General features: G+C 41.7%; 1 protein-coding gene across 5 annotated transcripts in view; it reads right to left on the reverse strand.

The window, feature by feature from the left end:
• Positions 1-12,182, reverse strand: part of SEMA6B (semaphorin 6B) — a 71,182-nt gene that overhangs the window by 29,388 nt on the left and 29,612 nt on the right. The window contains exon 1 of one of the 5 annotated variants that reach the window (XM_074308286.1): positions 927-1,971. The exons of 3 other annotated variants lie outside the window; for them this stretch is intronic. The gene's annotated coding sequence lies outside the window, so the exon portion shown is untranslated. Of the gene's footprint in view, positions 1-914; positions 1,972-12,182 lie in introns of those variants that run through there. One more of the 5 variants, XM_074308285.1, reaches the window with a different exon arrangement.

Consider the following 12,182-nt stretch of genomic DNA (forward strand, 5'->3'; position numbering starts at 1 on the left):
AGTTGTTGGATTTAGGCAAATTTCTTTGCCTTTCGGAACACTGGTTTTTATCCAATAAAAGCAGCCAACGGGCCCTTCACTAGTAACTGACTTTTGCTGTGGCATTTATAGAACTTTTCACTCACCTTTATATACTATACAATTAGGGGATCATTATTTAAGTTGGTTCACCTCTCTGGGTCTCAGTTTCCTCATCTATAAAATGGGGACAACAATTTTCACATTATCTATGGGTTGTGCTATTTCAAGGCACTTAAAAATTCTAAAATATTAAAGAAATTCAAGCTACTGTAGTTTTATGATTTAGGGGCCCACTGAGCAGGCAGTGGAGAAGCTTAGAAGAAGAAAGAAGGTATTCCTGAGGGCCTAGGGTGTCCAGGAAGGACTTTTTTTTTTTTTAGAAGAATGCTTAAGATTGGAGGATGAATAAATGAAAGGATAGACAGGTGAATGAGGAAGTGGAGCTTGATCCTTCACCCTCCTACTCTCAAGTAGTATCTTCTGCCAGACCCATTTCCTTGCCCCTTCCCGTCCAGTGTTTTATGTTCCATTCCACTTCTTCCTTATTCCCCATTTTCCCTGGCCTCTCAACTTCTTGGAATTCCTCTGGCCTTGGGGAGGAGCTTTGTTGGGGGGGGGCACCAGAGCCCCCAATCCTCCCACTTTCTGGCCATTCATTGGGTTGTAAGGATTTGGACTAGAGAATCCAGTGACTGAGGTGGGAGTTGGTTGCTTATTAATGTTCTATCAGTACCCCCCCCCCTTATTTCTTTCCCAAGCTAAACCATTCACCAACTCAGTAAAATTCTACAAAAACATCCCCCAAGTAGATAAATGGTACTCAGGCGGGGGAGGAGGAGGCTGGGAGAGAGACAGGTTGACAGTTCAGTTATACTTTAGTTTTTGCTGTTTACCTTGGATTTTACCTTGAGTTTCTGTCACTGTCCCTCATCTTCATCTTCTGTAAAAGGGGTGCTTGATGTAGATTTGCAGCCAAAGAATCCACTAATTACCACTACCTGTATTCAGAGGGCAAGCTACCTCTGAGCTTTATTTAGCTTCCTCATCTGTATAATAAGGTTAGACTAGGTAACCTCCAAGATTCCTTCTAGCTCTAAATCTGTAATCATACATATGTCTATAATATGCCTTCCAGCTCTGACATTCTGTGTTTCGAGATTCCTTCCAGCTCTGACAGTCTCGGTTCTCTGCCCATGATTTTAAGCCAGCCTGAGTAAGGAGGGGTTGGGGGAAACACAATGGGAAACTCAGTGTGCGTCATCGGGAAGGGGAGCATTAAGGGGCCTGGCTCATTGCTGGGAACGGAAGGCAATCCAGTCCAAGGGTAAGAACAAAACAAAGGCAGAAAAAGAGTCCCAGGGGGGAAAGCTCTGGGGTCAGAGCGGACCACAAGACCCCAGTGAGTCAGTGGCCTGGAATGTCCCAAGGAGGAGCTAACAGAAGAGACGGGAGGATGGGGCAGGATAATAAGTGAGGAAGAACAATGGTTAAAAGAATCAAGGTAGACTTTATTTCAGCTACTCAAGAGCTTCTTCATTTTCCATTTGGTAGTATAAAAAAAGATTTCTGGATTTAGAAACCCAAGTAGAGTTTGGTCTCTGCTACTAACTACCTGTGAGATTTTTGAAGAATCACAGAATTTTAGAGTTAGAAGGGACTTCTAATGGCCATCCAGTTCCAAGCCACAGATGTAGAGCTGGAAGGAACCTTATAGGTTTAAGATGCTAATTTTACAGGTGAGAAAAACTGAGGCCCCTGAATTTAGTAATTTCAAATCATAGGAGTAGCAAGTACCCAGAACTGAGATCCAAACTCAAGTCTCCTCTTCTGCCCACATGTACCACAGTGCTACTTCTTCCTCTCTGCAAAGGGCTAGAATTGGACCTCTAACGGCCCTAATATTATAGCTAATATCATGGCTAATATTTATACAATTCTTTGAAGTTTGCAGAGCAGTTTGTGTGTTTTATCTCCCATAATCCTAACAAAGTGAGACAGGGACACACACACACACACACACACACACACACACACACACATTCTATTTTACATATGAGGAAACTAAGGCTGACACAGATTAAGTGACATGCTCAAGTTCACCTGTTAAGTGTCTAAGGCAGGATATCAATTAAGATTCTAAGTTTTACAAATGAACCTCTTGACTCTGACAGTCTCTGTTCTTTTTTTTTTTTTTTTCCCCTGAGGCTGGGGTTAAGTGACTTGCCCAGGGTCACACAGCTAGGAAGTGTTAAGTGTCTGAGACCAGATTTGAACTCGGGTCCTCCTGAATTCAGGGCTGGTGCCACCTAGCTGCCCCGACAGTCTCTGTTCTAAGGTCTCCCTCAACTCTGACATTCAGTGCTCTATATCCAAATGGATATATCCCATTACTTATATTCTCTGGTCCCAGATCCCTCTTAGCTCTGAGTTCCTGTGACTTTGGAGTCTCAGGTAAATCACCTCCTGGTCTTGGGTCTGCTAAGTCTCGGCCCACATAAAAGTCACCCTTTTGCCAAGAGGTACCCCAGTCCCAAGGGTGAAGACATCCGAATAATGTAGTGTGGTGCAGCTCTGCTTCCAGAGATAAAGCCTAGTCTCTGGCATAGCATTTTTTCTATACATCATGAGGAAGCTTCCTTTTTGCAAAATGCTTTCCAGAGGTTCTGCAGCTGTGTTGTTTTCCCAGTTGGCCTCTGGGCAGGGCCATACTACTTCCAAGCCAGCCCTTCTTGTTTAAACCAGCTCAGACAAAGGTGGAAGTTTCCCAGAAAAGAAAGGTCAGTGGTATATTCCTTATAACCCAGTGTTTCCTAAGAGTGTGGAAATTTCTCTGGTTGTCTGTCTACCCTGTAGCTTACCAGATACAACCATAGACTTTCTTTCTGCCTTCATTTGAAATGAAGGCCTTGATCTCTATGGTTAACTATCTGGTTTTGCCTCTTATCGGCCTGTCTGGTAAGTCAGGAGACAAGCTCTCAGCAGCTATGGATCCAAGAAGTCATGCTCCTGACAACTGCCATTCCTGTGGTAATGCTTCACCGCCCAGAAAGACAAGTACTATTATCCTTACTTTAGAAAGAAGGTAACTAAGGACTCAGAGCAGAGTGACTTATCCAAGACCACATGGCTAATTAGTAGCAGAGACAAACCTGAACAGTCATCACTTTCCACCATATCCAGCACCTATACCTTTAAACTGCATTATCTCTGTTAATTATATATTCCATTGCATCCCACATTTCTTCCTTCCTTCAGGAAAAAGAAAATTCAGATCAATAATCCCTAATCCCATCCTGAATGATATAGGGACAATTAAAATAGTAATGGAGAGAAAAGAAGAGGAAAGATGGAGAGAAGGGAGAAGAGGATAGGGGAAATGGAAGAAAAGGGGAAAAGAAAGAGGGAAAGAAAGGAGAAGAGGAGAAGAAAGGGGAGAAGAGGAGAGGGGAGAAGAAGGGAGGAGAGGAGGGGAGAGAAGGTAGAAGCAGTTTGAGGAAGGATGAGTGGATCCCATGGTTCTGGTTCCTGCCTGCTCTTTGTTGCCTGTTGTACCCTACCCCAGCCCCACCTCTCCCCTGGGAATCACTAAATGAGCTAAAACCATTGATCTTTGCTACATGGGGACCATCTATGAAGAAGCCTCAGGGAATGCTAACATTATTACTAGATGTCAGTTCTTCAGTACTTGAAAATACATTATATACCTTAGTTAGAAACCATAGAGTCAGGCAGAGAGTGTAGGGATTTTTGTTGATCTTCAGTTATTTCAGACTCTTGTGACCCCTTTTGGGGTTTTCTTGGCAAAGATACTAGAGTGGTTTGCCTTTTCCTTCCAGCTCATTTAACAGATGAGGAAATGAGATAAGCAGGGCTAAATGATTTGTCAAAGAGCTAGTAAGTGTCTGAGTTTGGATTTGAATTCAGGTCTTCCTGGCAGCATTCTATCCACTGTGACACTTAGCTGCCCAATGGAGGGATTAACCATACCCTTTTATAAAGGGAGAAACTGTGACTTTAAAAGGGGGAAGCCTTAGCTGTAGCTTCATTACTAATAGATAGCACAGCTAAGACTTAAACCCAAATTTTCTTCCTTTTTCTCATGCTCCTTCAACTATACATCCCATGCTGCCACTTGTGAGAAGACTGGAGAGATGGGAGAGATACTTTACTGGGCTCAATACACTTGATAGTTCACACTGTCCTAGACCCCCTCTACTCCCACAATTATTTCTTCACCTGCCCTTACAAGGCTAGGGCAAACTGAAGAAAGGTCTATCCTGGGAAATCCAGTGATGTACTTATCCAGGACTACATCTCCCATCATGCTTTGGGTTTTGATACTGGTTCAAAGAAAGGCACCCACTCAAGGAGGGGGCAGTGCTGTGTAGCAGGGAGGGTGAGGGGTGTGTGACACTTCCAGAGTTCCAGATGAAGGGCGAGAGAGGGTAACAGCAGATCCCTGATCCTAGACTACTCACCAAAAGAAGAATTTGTAATAACCCGAGGCTCATGGACCCCAAATCACCTTAACACTTTCTAATTTACAGGCACTTTATCTGGATGTCCCTTGGGGAGGGATGATGAATGGGTTTGATAATCAAAGAGAATTATATTTCTCAGGCTAGTGGCCCCAGCCCTAACATTGCTCGCTGCTTTCGTGGCCTATAGAACCAGCTGTACAGAACCTGGGGCCAAGTTGTGTGGGGATCCCATGCACAGTCAAACTCAGTTAACTGCTTTTTATGGCACCAAAATCTCCATGAGGGCAAGGATTGTCTGAGCTCACAGAATTCACAGCAACCAACTGGTCTATTACAAAAATTCTCTCTACAATAGGTCATCCAGTTTCCATATGGAAACCTCCAGGGATGAACTTATTCCTTCCACTGCAATCTGTTCCACTCTAGGACAGCTCTAATTGGTACAAAGTTGTTGGGTTCCCTCCCCCCCCACTTTCTGACACCGAGCAGAGACTCACACTACAAATTCTACTTTGTGCCTAGTTCTGCCTTCTGGAGCCAAGCAGAACAAAGCTAATTCCTTTCCCCCACAACAGGCCTTCACATTTGAAGATAGCTCTCCTGGTTTCCCTAAATCTCTTCTGGTTTCTGACATCCTGGCTGATCTCCCCCTGAGCTTTTCCTACTCCTCATTGTTCTTCTGAAAATGTGGCGCTCAGAATGAACACAGAAATCCAAATATAAGCCGACTGGTGGGGAAGCTAGCATGACATTATCTGCTTTACTCTAGATGCCATCTAAAACTGGTTATCTCTGGGGCAGTTAGATGGTGTAGCATCACCAGCTCTGGAGTCAGGATGACCTGAGTTCAAATATGGTCCCAGACACTTAATTTGACTAGTTGTGTGACCCTGGACAAATGACTTGCCTCAAATAAAATAAATATTTAAAATAAAAATTAAAAAAAAATCATTTTCTCAGCATCCAGAACAGCATTCTGCACACAGTAGGCCCTTAGGATCATAAACTTAAAAGTGATTTTAAAAGTCATTAGTTTTCTCCTCCCCCCCATTTTAAGATGCCAAAAGAAATTAAGTGCCTGGTCAAGGTCACATAAGTAGAAATAGCAGAGCCCCTTGTAGAATTTGATTCTCTGGCTCTAGAGTTACTGTTCTTTCCATTGGGCTATTCTGCTTCTCTAATGGGAATTGAATCAAATTGGATTCCCTCCAATGGGCTCATCCTCAGGGCCTAGGAAGCATTGGACATAGCGCAGTATTGGACACCCATCTGAGGTTGCTTCACTGCAGTCTCACCAGAAGGCAGGGAATTAGATGGCATTGGTGCCTCCAGGACCTTTTCCATTCCAAAGTCAGATCTGTCAATTCCTAACTTTGGCCTAGATGATGAGTCAATTGGAAAATTAGCAAAATATCTCCTGAGCAGCTATTACAGGCTAGGCTGTGTGTGTGTGTGTGTGATAAACCTTAGAATCACAGACATGGAAGGATCTTAGGATTCCCTCCCCTTTCCTCAAAGTTGGAAGGACCCTAATCCACCTATCTCAGAGGGCAAAAGAATACTTTCTGAGACCTCCCTGACAAGGGACATTCAGCCTTACTTGGATGCTTCCACTGATAAGTAGTTTAGCTCTTTATGTCACAATCTATTCTACAGTGGAATACCTCAGATTGTTAGAATGAAATTTCTTTCTGAGTAACATCTTCTTTTCTAGAATTCTCTGGTCCTAGTCCTTCTGGGGCCAAGAATTGGAGAGTTGGGTTGATCTTCAGAAGGTACTAAGTCCAAATTATATCCAAGAAGAAATGTCCTATAACATCTCCAGTAAGTGATGATGTAGCCTCTGCTCAAAGACTACCAGTCTTTAATTAAATTCAGTTGCAGGCAGACCATGCACAACTTCCCATGGCAGCTTATTCTACTTTGGGACAGTCTAATTGGTAGAATGTTTTTCTTTATATGCAGGTACAATCAGTCTCTCTAAAAATTCAGTTCCTCTAAGTTCTTTCCTCTGCCTATTTAAAGGCAGCTCCCATGTACTTTATAAGTTGTTTCTTCTCCAGGCTAACCATCCTCAACTTCTTCAAGCAATCCTTGCAGTCTTGTCTTCTCAATCTATCCCAATTGCCTTCCTCTGGTCCCCAAATCTAATTTATTAATGTCCTTCTTACATGGTCAATGTGGAAATTAAGATGATCCATAAGGGAAGTCAAATGGCCAATGTGGGAAATAAGATAGCCAATATTGGAATTTGTTTTACTTGACCATATATACTTGTTATAAGAGTTTTGTTTTTCTTGTTTATTTCTTAAAGGGGGAGGGGAGAAAACAATGCTTATTAAATGAAAAACCAGTCAATTTTAAAAATTGTTTTTCTGAAATATAGCTCCCAGATCTAAACATGATGCTACAGATGTAGTCTGGTCACGGCAGAGAACAAGAGTCTTATCTTCCTCATTCTAGATACTCTGCGTGTATTAATGCGGCCTAAGATCCATTTAGCTTTGATGGCCTGCTTTGCTTCACTGGTGAATCATATGGAGTTTTCCATCTACTAAAAGCCTCAGAGCCTTCTCACAAAACTATTTAACAGTCTGACCGCACCTTCTCATCCTTGTACTCAGGGTTACAAAATAAAAAGCCCAAAACTGGGGCTATATATTTATTCCAATTACATTTCATGTGTTATATTTGGTTCATTATTCCAGTGAGCCAAGATATTTCTAACACCCTATTTTGCCACCCAACATGTTTCTTGCCTATTGCTTCCTGCTTACTGCTCTCCACAAGTCTTGTATTCATGCCACAGATACCTTCAACCAAATCACTGATAAAAATGCTGAGCAGCATAAGACCAAGGGTAGTGATATCTGGGACATTTCACTGGAGACATGTCTCAAGTGGACTCTTACCAGTTTTGAATCTCCTTCACTGAGTATGCAATCATCCAAACCAGTGGTCTCCAAACTTTTTTTTAGACAGTGTATCCCTACAGGCAAAACACTTTTGAGCACCCCATCTACACATGAATATCTACATCTATAAATTATATTTATAGACACACACGTGTATATTATACATATATACATACACAAGTACATAAAGGGTAACTCATTGTCCTAATCAAAACAAAAAAATGTAAAAGAGGGAAGCTTTTACCAGTTACTGCACCAGAATGTGGAGGCTATATTTCGAAGGACTCCTCCTGAAGCCAGAAAGTGATCTTGGTGGGAGAGGAAGGGTAAGGAGAACATAGATGGCTGCTATAGGTACCAGCAATAGGGCAGTTATAATTGTCTAGAGGGGTTGATAGCTGGAGAAGGAGGAAGGGACTAGGAGTTTGCATAGTATATAGGGAGGAAATAAGAAGGGAAGAATAAGTGTGGTTGTATTAGAGAGAAATCTCATAATTAGCTATTTCAGGAAAACTTTCTGTCCTCTGATTAATCACATATTTTTTGGGGTCTTGCCCTGACCTTCTACGCTAGAGACCACTGATTCATACTAGCTTTCTGGAACTTCCTTGGGGTCACAAAATTTCCAAGCTAAAAGGGATCCTAGAGGGCACTGTAGTCCAAATATGTACAATTTTCTTAACCTGGAGTTCATGAATTTATTTTAAAAATATTTTGAAAATGCTATTTCAACATAACTGATTTTATGATCTTATATATTTTATTTTAAGCATTGAAAATCTTTCTGAGAAATGGTCCACAGGCTTCACCATATTGTCAAAGGACTCCTTGTCACAAACAAAAGTTACAGACTGCTCTACAGCATTCCTAAAGTAAGATTGAAGCTGCATGGGGAACTCAATCTCCTCAAGGCAACTGATTCCACTTTTGGATAGCTCTCATTATTATGAGATTTTATGTTTCCTTTTTTTCCCCAGTGGAAATCTATACATTGCTCTTAGTTTTGTCCTCTAGGGTTAAACAGTATGATTCTCTTCCATGTGATGACCCTTCCAGTACTTGTAGGTAGATATCATATCCCTCCCTTGGGTTTTATTTCTCCAGGTTAAACATTCTCAGTTCCATAAAGGAATCTATGATCTAGTTCTGGAGACAGGCTAAAAAAAGATTCATACTATAAGACTGTGTTTATGAAGTGGCTACAAGAAAACAAGGAAAATTGAGATTATTATTGGCTAGGGTAGTCAGGGAAAACTTCCTGGAAGAGGCAGGAGGCCAGTTAGAGCTTGAAGGATGAGTAAGACTGAGGGTAATGGTTTAGGTGGGAGTGAAAGGATGTTTTAGGTGTGTACTGGGAGTGGTAGGTGGGGTTTTGAAGAATTTAATGTGATAATGGACAAGACAAGGAACCAATGTATGAATGAAAATCTTGATAGATTTGAGAACAATTGGTCAACTCAATAATCCAACTGATTCCAGAAGATCACGAAACCTACTACTGACTTCATGACACAAAACTGCTGAACTCAAAATTAAGTGAACACACTTTTCTGGACATTTGTTTTTTCTCCCACCCATTCCCCAATTGGAATGGACTGGAATGAGCATTTATACAGTACCTACTATGTGCCAGGCACTGTGCTGAGTGCTTAACAAATATTACTTCATTTGATTTAAGGCAAACAGACTCATCTAAGATCATGTTGCAAATAAAGTATCTGAGGCCAATTTGATCTCAGAAAGATGAGTCTTTGTGAGTGGAGGTCCAGTGCTCTATTTACTGGACTACCAGTCACTATCTCGTTTGAACAAGAAAACCCTCCTAATGACTCTGTACACAGTCAAACAAAATAAATTCCCCCATTGACTATGTAGATCAAATGAAGTAATATTTTGTTAAGCACTCAGCACAGTGCCTGGCACATAGTAGGTATTATATAAATGCTTATTCTGTTCCATTCTAGTTGGGGAATGGGTGGGAGAAAAAACAAATGTAAATTAAATAAAATGTTTATATCTATATATACATACACATATATAAGGAGGAAGGAACTAGGAGTTTACACAGTATAGAGAGGAAATAAGGAGGGAAGAATAAGTATGGTTGTGTCAGAAAGATATCTCATGTTTAGTTATTTCAGAAAAACCTTTTGCCCTCTGATTGGTTAATCACATATTTCTTGGGATCTTGCCCTGACCTTCTATGTTGGAGACCACTGATCCACAACCAGCTTTCTGGGACATCCGTGGGGGTCATAAAATCTCCAACCTAGAAGGGATCCTAGAGAGCATGTAATCCAAATGAATACATACAATTTTCTTAACCCAGGATTCATATTTTTAAAATATTTTGAGAAAAATTTGAGGAAAAAACAAATGCTAAATTAGATAAAATGTTTATATTTAGATATATAGAGACATGTATACCCACATATATATATATACACGTGTGATATATACATGTGTGTATATAGAGATATGCAGATACACATCCACATCCAATGTTTGTTAAGAACATCCAGAAGGAATGCAATCCAAAGCTTTTGAGGCTGTGTTACCTTAATATTTCAAGCAAACACTTTCCCAGATCTTGGTCTCAGTTTTCTCTTCAGTAAAGTGGGGACAGTGCCATCTGCCCAGGCAATCTCAGAAATCAGTTTAGATAAGCCTCAAAGGAGATAAGTGTGCTAAATGGTTTGTAAATGTCAGAGGGTCATTACTGACTAGTAGGGGAAAATGGAGTTCTCAGTGTTTTCTCAAACACAGGAGAAGACTCCCTTTTCAGAATATTGCTATTAAGTGAAGAAAAAAAATGCATAAGACTACAGAAAGGAAACTGATTATATCAAAATATAGTCAAGTTCAAGGACTCCAAGTTAAGAGAAACCTGCATCAAAAGGGCAAAGGAGCAGGAGGAGGGAAAGTTGACTTTAGGGGCTCAAAGAATTATCCTACTTATGAACCAAGAGGTATTTTTTCCAGGATGCTTGAGCAGAAAATATCAGCACTTCTATCTTTAGTAAGTGGGGAAGGGGAGAGTAACAGTCTGGGATATAATGTAGAGCCACTTTTAAAAGTTTGCAATACAAGAAACATTTAAAAAGTTCCTGCTGTGTGCAGAGCCCTAGATGCTAGCAGAGATGAACTGAGACCAAATATTGGAAGGGTCCCCAGGTTTGGCTACATCATTTTACAGAAGAGGAGAATGGGGTCCAGGGAAATGAAGTGATGTCCAAGGCCACAGAGGTAATATGCCATATGTAAAATTCGAATCTACATTCTCTGACTTGAGTCAGTGCATTTTCCCCTTATTACTATTACCTACCTTCATGGAGTTTACCACCTGGTGGGCAATAAAGAACCTAGCATTTTAGCATAATAGCAACAGCGAGGTTCTACTGGAAGTCTGAGGGGAAAGGTTATTTGCTTGTTTTGGGTAGAATGGGGGTTTAGGTGGAATACAGGGAAGTAGTATTTCCCACAATAGAAAGAAACTCACTAAGAGAAGGAGGGAATGATGGAGGGAAGAAAAGCATATCAAGCTTGGTTGAAAAAAGGACTAGTATAATCGAACTCTGGACTTGTTATCAGGACATCTGCATCCTAATGCTCGTTCTGTTGCTTGCCTGGTAGTGGGATTGTGGGCAAGGTATTTACCCTTTTGGTGCCTCAATTTTCCTCTTCTGTAAAATGGGAATAATAATACTAGCACTGTTGGGATTTTTTTTAAAAAGCACTTTGTAAACTTTATCTATATAAATGAAATAATTCTTATTCATGAGGGGCCGGATCCCACTTCCAAGGCTAGTATGTGACTTGTGGTGATGTCATTTTTATGTTCGGAATAGGTTCCCTCCCCCTTCTTTGGACAAATCAGTCCTATCTTTGGGATGATAACAAATGGATCACATTACCCTTCTAACTAAGGCCTTTGTTCATATCTTTGCAAGTCTTTTGCAAGCAGCTTTTCACAGATTCTCAAAGAACTGTTTCCCCACTCCTACCCCTATTCTTCACTTCTGGGCAAGGATTATTAGCCCCATCTGAAAGATGAGGAAGCTAAAGGTTCAGAGTAGGTAGAAGTTTGCCCAAGGTCACACAGCTAAAGAGAGGCAGGAACAGTATAAGGAGCCAGGAATTCTCGTTACAAGACCCAATCTTCATCACTATATCCTGCTGCCTCTGTTTCCAAGAGACATGTTTCTGGGCCAGACAGACAGAGACAGATGTCCACCACCAAATCAACCCAGGGAGAGAGAAGCTGACAGGGACCTTGAGCTCCAGGCCTGGATAGCCCCACCCTTTCCTAGATCCTGGCTTATGGCCTTGATGGGTGACCTTGGCCCCTTAGCATGTGCAGCCCCCACCCCCCTTTTCATAGAAGAGAGGGGAGGGGAAAAGGGCTGCAGCCAGCCTGAGGCTCCCAGGGGATTGCCGTTGGTGCTGTCCTTGGCCCAAGCTTTGCTTTTCCTTAGCACCATGAATCGTGCCATTGGCTGCTTCATCCCTCCCTCCACAGCCGCACAGCTGCAGGATTTGGCTGAGGTGACCCACCTTAGGGGAGGGGGTGTGGGGATCCCTGTTTGCCCTGCCCTTCCCCCTAAGCTACCAGTAGCTAAACAGCAGTAACAGAGAGGAGGAAAAAATGGGGGCTTCCTTTTCCTAGCCCACCAAAAAAACAAAAGTCCATATTGCCTATGAAATGAGGGGGATTATACTAGGAAGTCTCTAAGGTCCCTCCCAGTTCTGACATTCTACAGTCCCT

Source organism: Sminthopsis crassicaudata, chromosome 1, assembly GCF_048593235.1.
Source record: "Sminthopsis crassicaudata isolate SCR6 chromosome 1, ASM4859323v1, whole genome shotgun sequence".
In the NCBI taxonomy this organism is placed as follows: Eukaryota; Metazoa; Chordata; class Mammalia; order Dasyuromorphia; family Dasyuridae; genus Sminthopsis; species Sminthopsis crassicaudata.